The following is a 19,623-nucleotide window of genomic DNA, read 5'->3' as shown; positions in this document are numbered from 1 at the left end:
GGCCGGCTTCTCTACTGAGTCCACGCTCCTCGGTGTGTCTGAGACCATTAGAAGACAGGTGGACAGCGGGGAAACAGTGGCACTCATTCTCCTTGACTTGAGTGCCGCTTTTGACACAGTCTCCCATCCCATCTTGCTGTCCACCTTGAAATCTGTGGGTATTGATGGTCCCGCCCTGGCCTGGATCGCTAGCTTTCTTTCTAAACGCACTTTCCAAGTCTTCTCTCCCTCGTCTGTTTCCTCCATCTTTTCCTCCCCTCACTGTGTGCCCCAGGGGTCTATTCTTAGCCCTCTCTTTTTCAATCTTTATGTGAGACCTCTTGCCTTCCTGGCAGAGCAAGCAGGCCTCACGATCTATTCTTACGCAGACGATACACAAATCGTCTATTCGCTTTCCACCAATAAACATCTCCCCACGTCTTCCCTGCAGTCCGGGTTGGAACAAATCGCTAACTGGATGCACAGTCATAAATTAAAACTGAATGGTGATAAAACAGAGGTACTCCTATTCGGCCCTCACTCCTCGCTCTGGGGCCCCCAACATTGGCCTCATCAGATGGGTCCCACTCCTACCCCTTCAGCCTCAGTTCGCAACCTCGGGGTCCTTTTTGAAAACCAGCTGTCATTTAAGCAACATGCTGTAAAAGTCTCTGCCACCTGCACGACCATCGTAAGGTGGCTGAGAAAAATCACGTGGATGCTTCCTGCTGACACCCTGAGGACAGTGGTCCAGGCCCTTGTCACCTCACGCATGGACTACGGGAACATTCTGCTTCTGGGTGCCTGTAAGGAGGTAATAATGAAATTTCAGGTGGTTCAGAATATGGCAGTCCGCCTTCTCTGTAACTTGCCTGCCAGGTCATCGGCCTCCATACATCTGCGCAAGTTGCATTGGTTGCGCATTGAGAGCAGAGTACAATTTAAAGCTCTCTGCATATTGCACCATATTAAAATGGGCAAAGCTCCTAAATACCTATCCTCTTTAGTCCAGCATTATGTTCCCTCCCGTACGCTGAGATCGTCCACACAAAACAAGTTTCTGATCCCTCCGGTCAACAGAGCTAAAATGGGAGGCCGCTCGTTTGCTCTACTGGCACCCTCCTTATGGAATTCCATGCCCCAATCCTTGCGATCGGAAACCTGTCACTTGACATTCCGTAAAGGAATTAAGACTTGGCTTTTCAATACTTAATTTGCGTGCTCATTCCCTCTCAACTGCTCATTCCCTCTCAACTTCACTCACTTTCTGTTTTTCTTTAGCGCCGGGAAACCTCCGGGTAGCTGCGCGCTCAATAAATGTAATAATAATAATAATAACTGCACCCCCTCTATTAATGATCCCACTCAAACAGTGTAAGGAAGTGATTAATTACTTGGGGATGAAAGGAATAAGACTACAAACGTGTCCGGAAACAACAGTTCCAATAATTTAAGCCTGGACGCAACCCCTGATAGCGATGGCACAGAGCAGATAGTCTTAACTATGGTAAATATGTAAATTATCTAGCAGTATCAAAACAATTAAAAAGTCAAAACACAACAAAATAAAAATCCTATAACCAATGTAAAACTTGGAGAAGAATTTAATGAGCAAAGTGACACCAAAACTCCCATAGGACGTACTGGAGATATTAATTTGTCAATATTTAAAGCGAAAAGCGCTAAGAAAAAGCAAAGCCCGAACCAATAGTCACTGTTTGTAAGTGAAAGGGACCTGGGTGTGAGTTCAAGCTGACTGCGATGGAGCCGAATACACGAAGCAGGTTATCCTAATCAAAGATTTCACCTTACAACTTAATCTCTGAAATGGAAGTCGAAGTCCTAGAGGAGGGCAATGTTGTAGGCTGTATTTGCCAAAGTCCTCTGGAACCCGGATGCCCATTTGATGAGGTCCCACTGCAGCCATTGGTTTTGGTGGGAAAAGATACAAGTTGAAACACTTCAAATTCCGCAAGCTACCGGCATCCTTGTGTCATACGGATGCTTTTCATGCCATTGCTTGTTTAAGATTTCTACCTTTAGACTTATGAGTTCCACTACTTCCAACGCGCTAGCCCTCGCGGACCTCGGTTGCCGCCACAGACGCCCAAGGGATCACAGCCCTTCAGTGACCGTGATTAACTCAGGTCCTGCGGCACTACTTCAGCCCCCGCGAGACGCCCGACCGCGGCACTCTGATTAAGCATACCGATGAATAACGGCCACACGCCTGACATCCCGTCACCTTGAGGCCCGCACTCGCTGCACCTCATTGACAATTAAAGAACCCCTGAGACGCCGGACCGCGGCGCTCTGATTAAGCATACCGATGAATAACGGCCACACGCCTGACATCCCGCCACCTTGAGGCCCACACTCACTGCACCTCATTGACAATTAAAGAAACCCTGAGACGCTGGACCGCGGCGCTCCTAATCTCTTGACCCACGATCCTCATCAGACGCCTGCTCGCTCGCATTTAACCGCCGAGCAATTAACTCCTGCCTTCCCAGCACTGGAATTAAACCGACAACCACGTCCTGAAGATGACCCCAAACAATTGAGGGTCGAAACGTCGTTGACTGTACAGCACATTCATTGGTGCAAATTCTACTGTGGCTATTGCTTAACTGTGAATTGAACACTTAAGTCACTTGAATTGTTCACTTCACTAAGCCACCCACAATAATACTTGCACTCACACCCTTCCTGCGCCGTTCACGCTGTTTTTCCAACCACTTGCGTCGCTATCTCTCACTTGCACACCATTGAGCACCAAGTATTTTATGGTTGTCATTTGATTTGTCTAAATGCAGTGCTGCTACAACTGTATGGTCATGAACCTGTTTTACAATTCCCTTTGAATACAAGATGAATAACAACAAAAGAGTAATTGAATATCTGTCTCCTTTATTTCCTTTTGTGTAATGTTTTCAACATACATGTATAATTGTCTACCAAATATTACCTGTATATTTTTTTTTGTTCAACTTTTAATTATGAGGCACTTAAACTTACAGGCTACAAGGCAATTGTGGCTCGCAAGACTCATGGGTGGGGGGGTCGTGCAAGGGTTCGCACGGGGGGGGTTAAAAAAGTTTATTAAAAAACGTGTGTTGCTTATTGCCGCTTTGCTTCGCTAGCGCTTTATTATTTGTTTCCACACTGCTTTGTCCTGTTAGCGCGTTTGACTGTAGCGCTACGCTGTGCCCCCCCCTCCGCCTCCATTTTGTTTGTTGTTGTCCTCGTGTGCCCGCCCCGCCTCCCAGCTGTGACGCCCTCCCACAGAATTGAAAGAGTGCTCCACTCCCTACATGCGCCGTGACTCGCTCCTCGCCTACAAGCTGAGTGGTCGCTCCCAGTGTCTCTTGCAGGCATCTGGTTTTATCGCGCTGCATTGCCAGAACCTTGATTTAAAAAGCGTCTCTCATTTGGTTTCGCCTGCTGCATTAATTATTTGTTAGCGCTGCCTCGTTTGAACTGATTTGTTACATTCCGCCTGCTGTATTAATAGCGCTGCCTTGCCTGAACTGCTTTAATTGTAGACTCTTCATCTGCTGTGTTGCTTATTGCCGCTTTGCTTCGCTAGCGCTTTATTATTTGTTTCCACACTGCTTTGTCCTGTTAGCGCGTTTGACTGTAGCGCTACGCTGTGCCCCCCCCTCCGCCTCCATTTTGTTTGTTGTTGTCCTCGTGTGCCCGCCCCGCCTCCCAGCTGTGACGCCCTCGCCCCTCCCCCTCCACTATCCACATATGACAGTAGTTCCCGCGCGCAGCGTTCACGCGCAGCGACCGCGCCCAATCCGCGCCGAAGGTGCGCCAAAGGTAAGCCCGTCTACGCCCGTCCGCGCCTGGACCGCGCCCAGCGCCAGACCCCCTGCCCCTCGCGCCTCCCAGCCCCCCCGCATTACTTATGATGCCGCCACCCTCCTAGCCCTCAACCCCGGCCGCTCCCCCACCTGCGTCCAAGCCGCTCCTGGACACACCCATGGACCTTTCTCTTGCTACTCCTGCAAATTCATCGGCACCGACAACATCTCCGCTACGATCACACCACAGATTCCCGACCCCAACCACATACAATGCATCCTTCTCAACACCCGATCGGTGCACAGGCACGCCATTGACCTATGGAACCTACTAGACACCTTCTCTCCAGACGTCGCCTTCCTAACAGAAACATGGATGAACGCTTCCTCCGCTCCAGACATCACCATTGCCATCCCTGAAGACTATAAGATCACCCGCAAAGACCGTACCAGCCACACAGGAGGAGGAATCGCTATCGTCCATAAGAAATCTATCCGCATCTCTACTAGCTCTGACGCCAACCTCGCCAACTCGGAACACCTTCACTTCCAGATCCACATCGACCCCAAAACAACACTCAGAGGCACTCTCCTCTACAGACCACCAGGACCTCGCGCAAAATTCAGTGAAGACATCACGGACTTCATCTCTCCACACGCGCTCCCCTCCAAAGAATACATTCTTATAGGAGACCTCAACTTTCACCTTGAAAAGATAAACGACCACAACACCGCCACCCTCGTGGACAACCTCGCCAACCTCGGACTTAAACAACTAGTCACTTCCCCCACCCACATCGCAGGTCACACACTCGACCCCATCTTCACCTCCAGCAATCATGTCTCCTTCAGTCACACTACGGATCTCCTATGGACCGACCACAGCTGCGTTCACTTCACCTACAACAAGCCGAAACCCATCAACCACTCCCAACCTACCCTGCAAAGAAACTGGAACAAAATCAGCACGGACCAAATCTCCGCATCGCTCCTTCGAAACTCCCCAGCCCTCTCTTCTGACGCCAACGAAGCCGCCGCCAACCTCACCCTATGGTTATCCAACACCGCCGACTCATTAGCCCCACTGAAAAAACGTCAAAACAAACCTGGCAGCAAGAAAGCCTCATGGTTCAACGTTGATCTCAAGAAGTCCAAGAAACTCTGCCGCTCCCTTGAAAAGGCCTGGAAAAAAGACCCAACCACCAGCACCAAGGACGCCTTCAAAAGCGCCACCCGCACTCACCACCAACTGATCCGAAAAGCCAAGAAAACAGCATTCAAGGATCGACTTGACAACAACGCCCACAACAGCAAGGAACTTTTCAACATCGTCAAGGAATTTTCCAATCCCTCAGCCAACTCCAACGACATCACCCCCTCTCAAACCCTCTGCGACTCCCTAGCCTCATTCTTCCACAACAAGATTGCAGACATCCACAACAGCTTTAACAACCAGCCCGGATACCAACCCACCCTACCATCTGCTGACCATCTTCCCCCCGTGAACACCCTTAACGTCTGGAACCCAATCTCCACTGAGGACACCATCCGCCTGATGAACTCCATCCACTCAGGATCCCCCACAGACCCATGCCCTCACCACATCTTCAACAAAGCAGACTCCGTCATAGCACCGCACCTCACAGACGTCATCAACTGTTCCTTCAACTCCGCTACCTTCCCAGAAGACTGGAAACACGCTGAACTCACCGCCCTTCTGAAAAAACCAACAGCCGACCCCACCGAACTCAAAAATTACCGCCCCATCTCGCTTCTTCCATTCCCGGCCAAAGTCATCGAGAAAGCCGTCAACAACCAGCTCGCCGCCTTCCTCGAAGCCAACAAATCCCTCGACCCCTCACAATCTGGCTTCCGAGCAAAACACAGCACCGAGATCGCCCTCATCGCAGCAACAGACGACATTCGAACTCTACTGGACAATGGAGACACAGTCGCCCTCATCCTCCTCGACCTCTCTGCAGCATTCGATACAGTCTGCCACAGCACCCTTCTACAACGCCTCAATAACATCGGAATCCAAGGAAAAGCACTAGAATGGATCACCTCGTTCCTCACCGGAAGAACCCAGAGAGTCCGCCTTCCTCCATTCAAGTCCGAAGCCTCTGAACTCATCTGCGGAGTACCTCAAGGATCCTCACTCAGCCCCACCCTTTTCAACGTATACATGAGCCCCCTCGCGGCCATCGCACGCCAACACAACCTCAACATCATCTCTTACGCGGACGACACTCAACTGATCCTTTCTCTCACCAATGACCCCAGCACCGCCAAAACTAACCTACACGAAGGAATGAAAGAAGTAGCCGAATGGATGAAAGACAGCCGTCTGAAATTGAACTCAGATAAAACAGAAGTCCTCATCTTAGGAACATCCCCCTCTGCTTGGGACGACTCCTGGTGGCCGGAAGCCCTCGGAAAAGCACCCATCCCGACAGACCACGCACGGAACCTTGGCATCATCCTGGATTCTTCACTCTCAATGAACAGACAAGTCAGCGCCGTATCCTCTTCCTGCTTCAACATTCTTCGCATGCTCAGAAAAACATTTCGCTGGATCCCCTCCGAAACAAGGAAAACAGTCACCCACGCTCTGGTCACGAGCCGACTGGATTACGGAAACACCCTCTACGCAGGTACCACCGCTAAACTCCAGAAGAAACTCCAACGAATCCAAAACGCCTCAGCCAAGCTCATATTAGACATCCCACGCAACGAACACATTTCTGGTCACCTTAAAGACCTCCACTGGCTACCCGTCAATAAAAGGATCACTTTCCGACTGCTTACCCACGCACACAAATCACTCTACGACATCGGACCAGATTGCCTCAACTCTCGACTATCCTTCTACACCCCCTCCCGCCAACTACGTTCTTCCAGCCAAGCCCTCGCCACTGTTCCTCGCATCAACAAGACCACCATGGGAGGCAGATCCTTTTCTTACCTGGCTGCTAAGACATGGAACTCACTCCCCGCTTACCTGCGCCTCACCCAGAACCACCTAGCGTTCAGAAAGCAGCTCAAAACATGGATATTTGACAAATAATCTTCCTCCCCTTCCTAAGCGCCTTGAAACCCTCTGGGTATGTAGTGCGCTATACACATTTTTTGACTTGACTTGACTTGACTACCTCACCGGGTCCTGCGCCGCCTCCGCTCCTGGCAGGGCTGCTTTTTCCTGCTGCTTTCCTGCTCTCCTGCCCCTGGCAGAAACAGGAAGCAGTCATCATCCCTCCCCTCCCCTCCCCTAAACCAATCACAGCGCTGCAATGGCAGTGTTGTGATTGGTGCGGATGGCGCCAGCCGGGCGCCTGTAGGGAGGCCATTTTCTCTATGTGGGTTACGTGCAGCCTACATAGAGAAAATGCAGAGTGCTCATGACTGGTTTGGTCGGCCCTATAGGGCCGACCAAACAGTTAGGGCCCACAGCTTTGGGCCATCCACTCCTCCCCACTCACCTGCCCACCCCAACCAGGCATACCATTCTGCTTTCTCATAGCGTGAGAAGCAGAAACATAAAATGGTATTTAAAAAACCCATTTTATGTTTCTTCTTTTCGCACTGCGAGAAAGCAGTGGGGCGACGCTCCTCCGCCCTAATTTAGGAGCCGCCCCTGCTACAAGGCCTAATTAAGTGTGACTTATTTAATATTTAAAAGTAGGATTCTTTCCTGTCAATAAGCATTATTTTGACAGGTTTGTCTGTAGGTTAAAAGCTGCAGGAGTCAGGCTACTCAGGTAAGTCAAAAGCCATGTTTTTCACCACCCAATTGGATGGCACAGCATGTGCTGCAGTTGACGTGTGACATTTACATTTTCTATGCCATTGGCGAATTTGCTTACACCATATACCATAGCCTTACTGGGAAGTATAGTAGGCCAATTAGGAGTTAGTCTATTTTACCAGGCAGAAGCAGCAAGCCACAGGCCTGCACAACATAGCAAATAGCAAAGTGGCAGTCCCTCATGACAGCAATCCAGCTCTTCTCCCTGGCAGAATGTCCTTAGACCAAAGTGTTCTGATTATATGGCATCAGAGGTCCAGTACTTATACCCAATTCAGCTTCTGAAGCAGGCAAACATCAAAGAAAAGCCTTTGTTGTGCACACGACCCTGCTTTCTCTGGCCCTGGCTCCAGACACTCAATGGGGGTGGGGAGCTGGAGACTGCTTTGTGAGGGCACAGCCCTATTCAAATGCAAGTGTCAGCTCATCCCAGCACTCTAGCTCAGAAAGACCCATCAGCCCGGTGATGGGTCACACCTCAGCTCCCTTTGTGTGTGACTGTCTAGAGTGAATTCACAAAGCCCAACTGTCATCAAACCCGGACGTGTATTCTAGGGACAGGCAGAGGCACATAATGGTCAAAGTAAGAAAATGGCAACTTTCTAAAAGTGGCATTTTCAGACTTGCAATTTAAAAACCAACTTCACTAAAGCTGTGTTTTCAAATTGTGAGGCCAGAGACACCAAACTCCAACTTTCTATCACCTCCCATGTGAAAGATACACTTGTAGAGTTTTACAGGACAGCCCCAATGCTGACCTATGGGAGAGATAGGCCTTGCTATAAAGTCGTGTCACACTATCAATCAAGAAATACTAGTATATAATAATAGTATTATGCTGTCAATGCCACTTTGTTTGCTAGCCACTCAAAAGGAATGGCAGTTCTCTGTCTACTATGAATGTATGGATCTTGTGCTACTCCCGGTCACAGGGAAGGGCTGACCCTCACATAGGCAAGACATGCCTAGGCTCTGAATGCACACTAAGTTAGCTGGACGCCAGGGCTTAAAATAAAGGTCAGGATACTAGATACATGTGCAGTCAGGCACTCAAGGCAGGGGAATACAAATGTATATTATGAGGCGGCATTCCTGTCCCCACGCAAAGCCATTAGCTTGGCAGCCAACACCAATCCAATTGAGCTTGCCATCATTTGTTATTTTTTGTTACTTTTTTTGTAGCTGGTGGTTTGTGCCAGTCATCAATCACTACTTATTAACATTCTGTAGCCTCGAGCTTATAAAAAAATGTCTCAGATCTTTCTTACAAAAGAAAGGTCTGTGGTTGGTTCCAAGGGTCATTCATTTCAGGCCCCTCCCAGTGTTCTAATCGAGGTCAAAGGGTGTGTCATGCCACATCTGCATTTTGTTTTTATTATAATTTGGAACTCCTACTTGGACTCTCTAAAGCTAAACGTGGGCATTTCTTGCCAAGAAATTGCATGCCAATCGTTTTTGCTTGACCCTTGTTTATGTGGCAACATCTTTTCTTTAAAGAAATACATGTGCTGAGTCAGAGAAGATGTTAATGAGAGGCGTTTATCGTCTAGTGCGCGGTACAGTGAAACATTTCGCATTTTTTCTGTTTGTCACATCACTTGGACTGTTGTTATCACGCCACTAATTAAAGTCAGAAAAAACATGCTAATGGGAAGCTAAAAGTAATTTACTGATGGTATTTCAAATAGGGGATTAATACGAAAATCCAGTGGCTTTAGAAATTGTGTCTTTTGGGGACAGGCATGAGGTTATTCTGTAGAAATCGGTCCAAAATGTCCACCAACAAAATCGAATTTAAAAGCGATTGCTTTTTGGAATACCATCTTTATTTCAGAAAGCTGGGGACTAAAAGTTTAGATAAGACTTCAAAACCCTTGCCAGGAGGCTTTAAAGTGGTTGCAGGAGAAAGAGAGCAAGTATTCTACAGACAGCCTGAAAATGCTGAGAAGTGTTTAATCACATCCTGTCCATATGGAGCAATCCAGAGAGAGTGACAGCTGCATCCATTGAGGGGGGCCGGCGGCCCCTCCTCCAGCTCTTTCCTCTACAGATTTTTGCATCTGTTCTCTGTGCGCGAGCTCAGCCGAGCGCAGCCTTGGCTGCCACTCACGTTTCCTATTCAAGTCATCCGTAAAGACACCCGTGGCGTCCAAACCCCCCATGCCCACACGCTTGGATATAGATTCACTCCTGGTGGCTCTAAGTGCATAAACGAGCCAGCCTGCTGCCCCTAAAGTCAGGGGTCATACACATCCTGGTTGTTTCAGGAAGTCTCCCCAGGGGGGCTCTAGGCTCATGGCGGCCCTGGGCAGGGAGCGTAGGTAGGGGGCCCCGGAAGTGGGGGTCCGGGCGGTGCTGAGCGCGGAGGCCAGTGAAGAGGGGGGGGGGGTCAGGGTGTTTGGAAGTAGAACAGAGCCAGAGGCCGCCAAATCCCTGCCAGGGGCCGCCACACAAATATGTATCCATCCTCAGAGGATTATTATATTAAGGATATATATTGGCATGGCGGCCCCTGGGGTTTGGTGGCCCTGTGCAGGTGCACAGCTTGCACATGCCTAAGGTCGCCCCTGGTCTCCCCTCCAGGTTCTTTTCCTAGCTCCTTAGTAGCAAATAGGAGAAAGAAGTGGTTATGGGATGGACAGGGCTGTGATGTCTCTTCCACTATTTCTGGCTGCAGTACTCAAGGCGGCATGGTTTATAGGTGCTGAGTGGTGGCCAAGAATGCTGTGAGTGAGTTCAGCCAAGCTCAGCCTTGGCTGCCAATCACGTTTTTTTACTCAAGTCATCCATTAAGTCCTCTATGGCTCCCAATCCCTGTGCTCCTGGTGGCTTTTAATGCATAATCCGGGGCCAGCCTGCTGCCCCTGAAGTCAGGGGTCAAACAAACCCGGGTTACTTCAGGAAGTACTATAGGACCATATCATTAACCCCTTCACTGTGGCGGCCATTCCACCGCAGTGCTAGGGGGGAGGGGGGAGGGGGGCCGCGCGGCGCTCCCATGCTCGTGACCGAACCTCTCCATCACGAGCCTCGGTCGCGCTGTGCTTATGACGGAGCGGTTCCGTCACGGCCCCGCCCGCTCAATAGAATGTCCAGCGCAGGCGCGGAATCTGCACCGCGCAGGCGCGCCGAGCGGGCTGTGACGGAACCGCTCCGTCACCAGCACAGCGCGACCGAGGCTGGTGATGGAGCGGTTCCGTCACCAGCATGAGACGGGTTAAGGAGACATTATCAATCTTTCCGTATGGTAGGAAGGAAGATCTTAAACGGCTCATGAAAACAGTAAAATCTGGGTCCCCATTAGACCCGGCATCCTTACTGTGCTGATGAAAGGGGAAAATGCAACCTTCCCCATCCTCATTGATATCTTTAATCTGGCACTCGAGAGTAGCATTGTTCCGCCTGCTTGGAAACATGCAACAGTGAGACCTCTGTTAAAGAAAGCACTGCTAGAACCAACTCTAGCAAAAAATTACAGGCCAATTTATTTACTCCCAGGTGTCAGTAAATTCTCCAAAAATGAGGAGAGAGGTTGTCAGCAACTCTTTCTAGAACTATAAAATAATACATCCTAGCCAAGCAGTATGGTAACAGCACTTTTAGCTGTTACAGAAGAGCTGAAAAAAAATCCTTGATCTATGGCGATCAGCTGCAGTTATATTATTGGATCTAAGTTCAGCCTTGGACACCGTGTCGCACCCAATCCAGAGACTAGAAAAGACTGAAATTACTGGCTTAGCCATTATATAGTGGACTTTTTTTTTGTACAACAGAAGCTTTCAAGTCTCTGAGGAGCCTTTTTATTCACATTCATATCCCTTTAAGTGTGCGGTACCAATGGGATCCTTTTTTAACCCTACGTTAGTTAATCTCTATGTCCGCCCGCTTGCAGAGATTATATATGAACCAATCAACAAACAATTTCCCTTTTGTGCTGCAACCTCTAAATGTCCAATTGCTGTACAATAAGTATGTACTGAATAGATTACAATATTTAACTCAATTGTCTGTATTGCCAATAAACACCTGTCTCCTATTTGTATTCAAAGTTCTTTAGTCATATGAATTATTCAAAAATGTTCTCAATATATAAATCAATCAGCAATAAAAATATAGAGATGTGCCTAAACTCTTAATGTACTAAATAAATCATCTCAAAGTTACACCAGATTTACAGAATCTCATAACCAAATCCTCAGTTTTTTATATAATCACAATTATTATAGCATACATAGGTTATTAAAAACAGTATTGCAAATAAAAACAAGTTATAACACGTAGTTTTTCTTTAAAATTCTATCGACGCAGCGTTTTGGTGGTTCTTGGACTCAATCCACTGCCTTCATCAGGACAAATTCATATATGTGCTTCCATGCAGGCAGGTGTATCACGGAAAATTATAGAGACCCTTTTTTATAGTTTTAATACACATCACAGGAAAAAATTATTCTCAGTGGTGCCCAGAAAAGGTACTTTAGGATTTGAATTACTGCAACCTGAAGGTATAGTTTTAACAGACAAGGATGACTAAAGAAAAGATACAGAATGGAAAGAAAAAGGTGTTTGAAAAGTAAAGCATTGGCCCGTTAACACTGGCACTTCAGTGCACTTCTTTTTAAGGTTGATGTGCGCATGTGATTAAGCAAAATGTTGTTACACAGAGTGGGAGAGAGACAATGGCTGAAATGGGCGGACCCATAGCCCCATAGCATACGCTGAGGTGAGCAGAAGCAAAATATGAATGACAGTTTAACAGACCAATGGATGAAAAGGGCTGACTGGCTCACAATCCTTCCATGTATATGTCTGCATTTGATATCATTTTATTTTATCACCTGAGACTGGAGATACACATTCTGTGTGTCAGACATAAAATTATGAAAAAAACACATTTACCACCATCTTACCCCTTTTCAGAAGAGCCTTTTGCAAAGAGAATAAAACTATGTTTTTTATCTCACAAAAGTCAACACTGAAAGTCCGCTCAGAATCCACATTGCCGCTAATATCTTTACAGGTAAAATATAAAAAAAAACTTGAAATGTCAGTGGAAGGAAAAGCTTTGGCTGTAGCAGTCCTACGGCGAAATTAATTACTCCCTGGGGGCCAAGTGACCCATTTTCTACCAATCAGGCTTCGGGTATTTACTCTATGTTGTAAGTTTGCATTATTAAAGGATCTGTTGGAGCGGTGGCTTTGAGTCCTTCTAATCAGTTAAGCCTTCTTTTTTTGATATATTAGTCCTTTTAACAAAAAAAAACCAAATTAATGTTTTATTACATAAAGAGCTTAACCTGCGCATAGAAGCAGTGCCGGCTGGCAAAGGTGGTATTGTAAATATGCGGATAACTCAGGCTCTGGGAGGCAGAAATTGAGTTTATGCAATGTTATGAATGTCTTGGCAAAGTTACTGGCACAACTAAAGACGTTTCCAGGAAAGAAGACATTTTGGGCAAATGACGCAGTTAAGGACAAACCTTCTGGGGGTGTTAAAATGGGCACTTTATTGACACTTCTCTGAATGTACAAACATTTCTCTGAACGTACAAGCATTGGGACACGCAGGCCACGCCCACCACCTGTCAGGCCACGCCCCTTTTTCGTCGAGCAGATAAATAGCGCCCCAAACCGAGCGCAAGTCTGAACCTACTGACCTCCTAAGGCGGAAGCCGGGAGAGTCGATTCTCGCGATTTTAAAAACTGTGTAAATTATGTGATTTTAAGGCTGATTTTACTTGTTTGAGTGTATATTTGTGATTAAGACAATCCTACCTCTCTCCCCTGGGCTCTCCCGCGCAGCTGCAGGAACGCTGCCGCGGGACACTTCCTGGTGTGGACGCCCTCCCCTGGGACACGCAGGCCACGCCCACCACCTGTCAGGCCACGCCCCTCCCTCCACCTCTTATTTAATATGTGCTTCCACCGGAAGCGCAGCGGACGAGCGCAGCGGGAGCGCCGTTTGCACGCCAAAGGCGCGCCTAAGGCAAGCCCGTCTGCGCCCGTCCGCGACCAGACCGCGGCCGGGGCCAGATATGCTGCCTGTAAAGGAACACGAGGTGAAAGGATAGTGTGGTCAGGTGAGGACTTAAGGGCTTTTAATCCCCCATCCGAATGTTGCTCTCATGCAACAGATCCTCAGACCTTCGCCCCCCCTCAGATCTGTGGGACATGTGGGATAGCTCTTGGCACTAAAGATACTGTGAGGCTCCCCAATCCCAAACCTCCAATTCAGATAGGCCTCAGAGCAGGCCTACTGAACTGCAGATCCCTAGCCAAACACTCAGACGATGTTTGGCTATTACTAGAAGAGCAGGAGTGGGACGTTCTGTTTCTAACAGAAACTTGGATCAAGGAGGATAACTTGACCACTATTGCATTAGCAGTCCCTCTGGGTTTTAAAATATGTCTCGCCAACCGCCCAGGTGCAAAAAGAGGCGGAGGTGTAGCTATTATCTTTAAAGAGCAGCTAACATTAACATCTTCGGCCCCCACCACTATTCAGGGAATTGAGGGCCTTCACTTCTGTTTTCAGGTAAGCCCTCAGCTATCGCTAGCAGGATTAGTAATTTATCGTCCTCCTGGTGGCGAAGACCCCAATTTACTCGCTCTGCTAGACACAATTGTTCAGAGCTCCCTCCTCCACCCCCAATTCATTGTGGTAGGAGACTTTAATATTCATATGGATAAAACAGATTGTGCTGTGGCAGAGCTGCTTAGATCTACGTTAAATACGGCCAAGCTTAGGCTGATTAATGAGGGCCCTACGCATATAGGGGGCCACACGCTCGATCTTATCTTTTCTAATATTAAGGATGTGCAGCCTGAGGCGCCACTTCCTCTGACATGGTCAGACCACTCACTGGTCCCATTTAAACTGAACATGGTATATGACATTCCAGCTTCAAGTAAATATTATTTCTTGAAGAGACAATGGAAAAAACTGACCCCGATACTATGGGCCCTGTCCTGCCACAGACTACCCCATCTCTGACCGCCAATGCGAATACAGATGCACAGCTTCTTAATGAGTGGGTCGAAAAAATGGTTTCTTCCATTGCACCGGCCTCACGAGCACTATCAAAGAGAGACTCCCCCTCAGCCCCCTGGTTTTCACAGGACCTGAGAAAAGAGAAAGCAGCCTGTAAAAAGCTGGAAAGACTATGGAGAGCAAACTACGGGCTGGAAGAAAAAACTATATATAAGGAAGCATCCAAAAAACTACGAAAAGCAATTAGAAAAAATAAAAAACAATTTTATGCGGACTCTATTCAACAGGCAGAACAGTCAAGCAAACAGATTTTCAAGGTGGTACAGTCTTTTTTTAAACCCAAGTGCATCGAGAGGGAGGTTTCGCCATCACCTACTCTATGCGAACACATCTCTGAGTTCTTTGACCAAAAAATGAAAAAGGTGTATGAATCTTTTGGGCCAGAAACAAAAACGGTGAAACAGGACCTTGTGATTAAAGACGAACCGGGTGAGTCCTTCACCCAATTCATGACTATATCCCTGAGTGAGGTGAGACAAGAACTTACCCGATGCAAATCCGGCTCCCCAGACGACCCGTGTCCAGCTAAATTATGGGGCTCCTTAGTTGAGTTTGTAGCCCCCACATTACAACATATCTGGAACTCATCCACCGCTTCGGGAATATTCCCGAACGTCTGGAAACATGCTACTCTCCTCCCGCTGAAAAAAAAACCTAATGGGGATCCAGAGGACCTCAGTAATCTTCGCCCGATCTCGCTGTTAGCTGCCCCTGGAAAAATGTTTGAGAAAGTTATACAGCGCCAACTGAGCAAATTCATAGAAGTAAATAAGATACTACATGAGACACAGTCAGGCTTTCGTCCCGGCTTTAGTACGGAGACAGCGCTTATTGAGGTAGCCGAGTCAGTAAGGTGGTCGATGGATGCAGGTAACTCAGCGATGCTGGTACTCCTGGATCTGTCGGCCGCCTTCGACACGGTGGACCACGCCAGACTACTCAGACGCCTGGCCGAGATAGGTATCCAGGACAAAGCACTGGGATGGATTTACTCCTATCTGTCCCAGAGAACTCAGAAGGTGGCACTAGGGATGGTCTCTTCAGCACCCAAAGTCCTCAGTTGCGGAGTCCCGCAAGGGTCGCTCTCAGCCCCCTTTTGTTCAACATCTACCTCGCGCCTCTCTTTACGTTGATTGCCAACTGGGGTGTCAAGGCAATTTCTTATGCCGATGACACCCAGTTGGTATTTCTGTACTCAGAGGTGTCGCAGGAGTCCTTCTCGAACTTCAAAGGCTGTCTCCAAGATATAGCCTATTGGATGAATATGAACAAATTAAAATTAAATGCCAATAAGACTGAAGTAATCTTCTTTGGCAAAGGCCCTACCCCCGCCTCAGAACTTTGGTGGCCTACGGAGATGGGCCAAGCCCCTTCACCCAGCCGCACGGTAAAAAACCTTGGAGTGAGGTGGGACGATAGCATGTCCTTCACCTCGCACATCCAACAAGTTGCCGGCTGCTGCTTGAGTAAACTGAGGAATCTCCGTAAGATCCTGAGACTCCTCCCGGAGAGCTGCCGGAAAACGGTAATCCATGTCACTGTTACATCAAGGCTGGATTACGCCAATGGACTCTACCTAGGCCTACCAAAATACCTGACGCAAAAACTTCAGGGAGTTCAAAATGCGGCTGCGAGACTGTTAATGCAAATCCCTCTCAAGCAGTCAGTCTCTCCGCATCTACGATCATTGCATTGGCTTCCAGTTGCCGGCAGAATAAAATTTAAAGCACTTACGCTGGCCTTCAGATCTCTGTATGGTTCCTGCCCAGAGTACTTGAAAAGCCGGCTCCCGAGATACTCCCAAACCCGCGAGCTGCGCTCCAAATGCCGCGTTCAACTGGCTGTCCCACGAACTAAAAAGGCTCGACTAGGTGGTCGAACTTTTTCGGCAAATGTTACCTCTCTATGGAACACTTTACCACAAGCAATCCAGCAGGCCCCTTCCGAACCTTGCTTCAAGAAGCTGCTGAAGACATGGCTCTCCACTCAACCTCGCTAACTCTCTTACTTCTCGCTTCCAGGTCAATTGTGTTCTCCTAGCGCCGGGACACCTCCTAGCGAGGTAGCTGTTCGCGCTTTATAAAATGCTGTATTATTATTATTATTATTATTGCTCCCCCAGCCTTACAAAACGATGTTATCTGGCAAACAAAATTCCTCACAACCCTAATCCCACCAAACCCTAAAGCACCAATCTCTTGTCCCAAGAACCTGCATTTATTTCTGACAGACCATTCTCCTAAAAAAGCCCTCTGGGTCTTTCTGCCTTTGATAAACACCACTTTTCAGGTACCAGATCTACTGGTCCACATTTTTCTTCCAGAAGCCGACACCCTTTTCAGTTCTGACTGGTAGCTCCCGTTCCTTCATCACCAACCTTGTTCTACAGGCCCGCCTTCTCTTTTCGAGACCTAACAGTCCTACAGCACATACAATGGTTTAATTGGCTCCCAGCTAGACTATATAGAGCCTAGAGTTCACACAACGCAATGGAGTAAGACACATTGCTGCACTGCGTGAAAGGGAAAGGGCAGCGATGCATCATATTTAACATTATTTGGCACATTCCTGTCCTCTCCTTGCGCTGGTGCTCTTTTGGCAGCCTAGCACCAATGCAGGCACCTTTGTGTCCTGGTGCAAGTGGGCCTACGTTGCAGGCAGGATTGCTTTTGTACAGGAAGGTACACCTTCCTGCACAAAAACAATTCTCTGAGACTTTTTCCTCTTTCTAGGAGTGTTGCAGGATCCACCACAGCTCTCCAAAACAAAAAACCTGAAACGCCAAGTGTGGGAAAGTTTGCCTCAACCAAAAATGGAGCTGTGCAACTCCTTTGCAGCTTACGATGCATGCCATCCAAACCTCGCCCCCTTATTTACCACCCCCTAGTTCAGGCCAGCCTCCCCCCGAAAGCTTCAGTTCAACTAGGAAAGTCACTGCTGCCTTTTCTTTGTCAACACCAAGTTCCCCTTCAGTGGAACAACATTATTCTAGACAGATACCCAATCACCACATTCCTCTTAGGTCCAATTGGTCCTTTTTTCATTCCCCCATAACCATTGTTTTAGCATACCAGTCTACCCTATCCAATTTACAGGTTTTCTTTTCCTTCTTGAATTGACTGGTTCCCTGGGCTGATATACCAACTACGAGATATGTAGAACTTGAGTTCAACATTATAAAACAGTACAGGACTTGAGGATGCTGTTTTTAGGTCGAGGACTGCGTCGCACTTCGTAGCAGTGTGGGCAGAGATCCGAGATTTAATGTTTCTTAGTAGGGGGCTTGAACCCGCCCCTCTTCTCCATCGGCTGGCTTCCTAAACGGAGGCCAGCCATTGGAGGAGAGGGCCATCACTCCCTTTAAGCCCCGTCTTTTTCGGATTCAGGGGCGTGTTTTTTAGGTTCTTTCCATCTGTGACGTCTTCAATCACTCAAACCTAAAAAACACGCCCCCCAGTCTGAAAAGGCCGGGGCTTCCCAGGCTGCCGCTGCTGCTGGGCTCTGTGTGCGCCCGCCTTCCGTTGGCTCCTCCTCCCCCTTCCCTGGTCAAAGTAATTTACGAGGACAATATGTGTGTACCCCTCCAAGACTTTGCACCCCCCTCCTGCAATCGCCCTCTGCCGCTATTTATGCTGCGCTAAGCACTAGGGCTGCCCTGCCCCATCCAGCAGGGCGCTGCCTGCCTCCAGTCACTCTTTTCCGAAAACTTTTGTCCCCAACCAATGCGAGGCCCACCCGGTGGCATCCGGGGGAACGTGGGGGCAGACCACCATTGCGCCTTTCGTGATGCCCGACAGCTCTTATCCCTGGGCCCCGGTCTTTGCCTGTGTGCGGCACGAGATCCCCCCGGCATTCCTCCACTCTATTGAACCCTGCAAACCGGGGCACACTCCGACTCACAGGCGACCCCCCCTGCCCTCCTCCCCCTTTTACCACCCGTGCTCCACCCACGCATCCGCAACCCTCCACCAATTCGAAAGCCGCCCCCTCCTTTACATGCCTCCCCTGTACCCCCTCCCTTGCGCCTCCTTCCCTGCCATGCAACCCATCCCCGCCTTCCATATTTGCCCCCCCAACTCCCCCCCCTCGTGGTGCCGCTAAACAGTTCGTCAGGTGGCACCCATACTCCCAGTGGGACCCCTAATGCTGTGCCCCGTGCCTTTACGCCTCCCCCACCCCACCACCCCCGTGCGTCACCCCACAACTTCGCCCAATATCCCCGGCTGACCTCGCCCAGAACTAGCATTATTCACCCGCTCCAATGGCGGCAGTTACGAACACGGGCATCCCCTCCTCCTGCAATCAACCCCTAAATTAGTGAGACCAGCATCCGTCGGGGGACGAGCTGACCTACCGACAGATAGTGAAACAGCTGAATACTAAAGAATTGTAACTGGCCTCTAGACACAATCTCAGCACCTCCTGAATCGCTCCCATATTATCTCCTCACACAAGTGCCAAGTTGTTTTTTGGTGAAGTGTTAATGGTGTGTGGCTGTATGGGGTGAGAGGGAGATAGTCAAGAAGGGGGCAGGTCATACCACGCTTGCAGCAGTGGAGCACAGTATTTACATTACACATTCCGGCACGGGGACATTAAGTAATTTTCCCAGAATCGCAGGATGTGGACAGGACCCCGAGGCTCGAACCCTTGTATCCAGCACCAAAGTTGGCAGTCTAGCCGAAAAACCACATCAATATGACCTACTTGACTTTTAGCATGCCTTTAATGCAGACCCTTTATTACACTCCCTCTGAAAATTGGGGCCAGGTCGCTCCTGGCAAAGCTGCCCCTACTTAAATGAATTAACCGCGCCAGTTATTTTGAAATCTAAGGTGGTCGTGGCGGAGGGGAGTTGGCGTCAAGACTTTCAGCCACTTTATTTTAAAAACTTAAAACAGCAGTGTGCCGCCAAAATCACCGTCTCCCGCCCTCCCTATTTGCCATGCCCGAAACACACAGCCCACCACAACGCCCCCTAT

Source organism: Lissotriton vulgaris, chromosome 9, assembly GCF_964263255.1.
Source record: "Lissotriton vulgaris chromosome 9, aLisVul1.2, whole genome shotgun sequence".
Taxonomy (NCBI): Eukaryota; Metazoa; Chordata; class Amphibia; order Caudata; family Salamandridae; genus Lissotriton; species Lissotriton vulgaris.
This window is presented reverse-complemented; position numbering follows the sequence as displayed.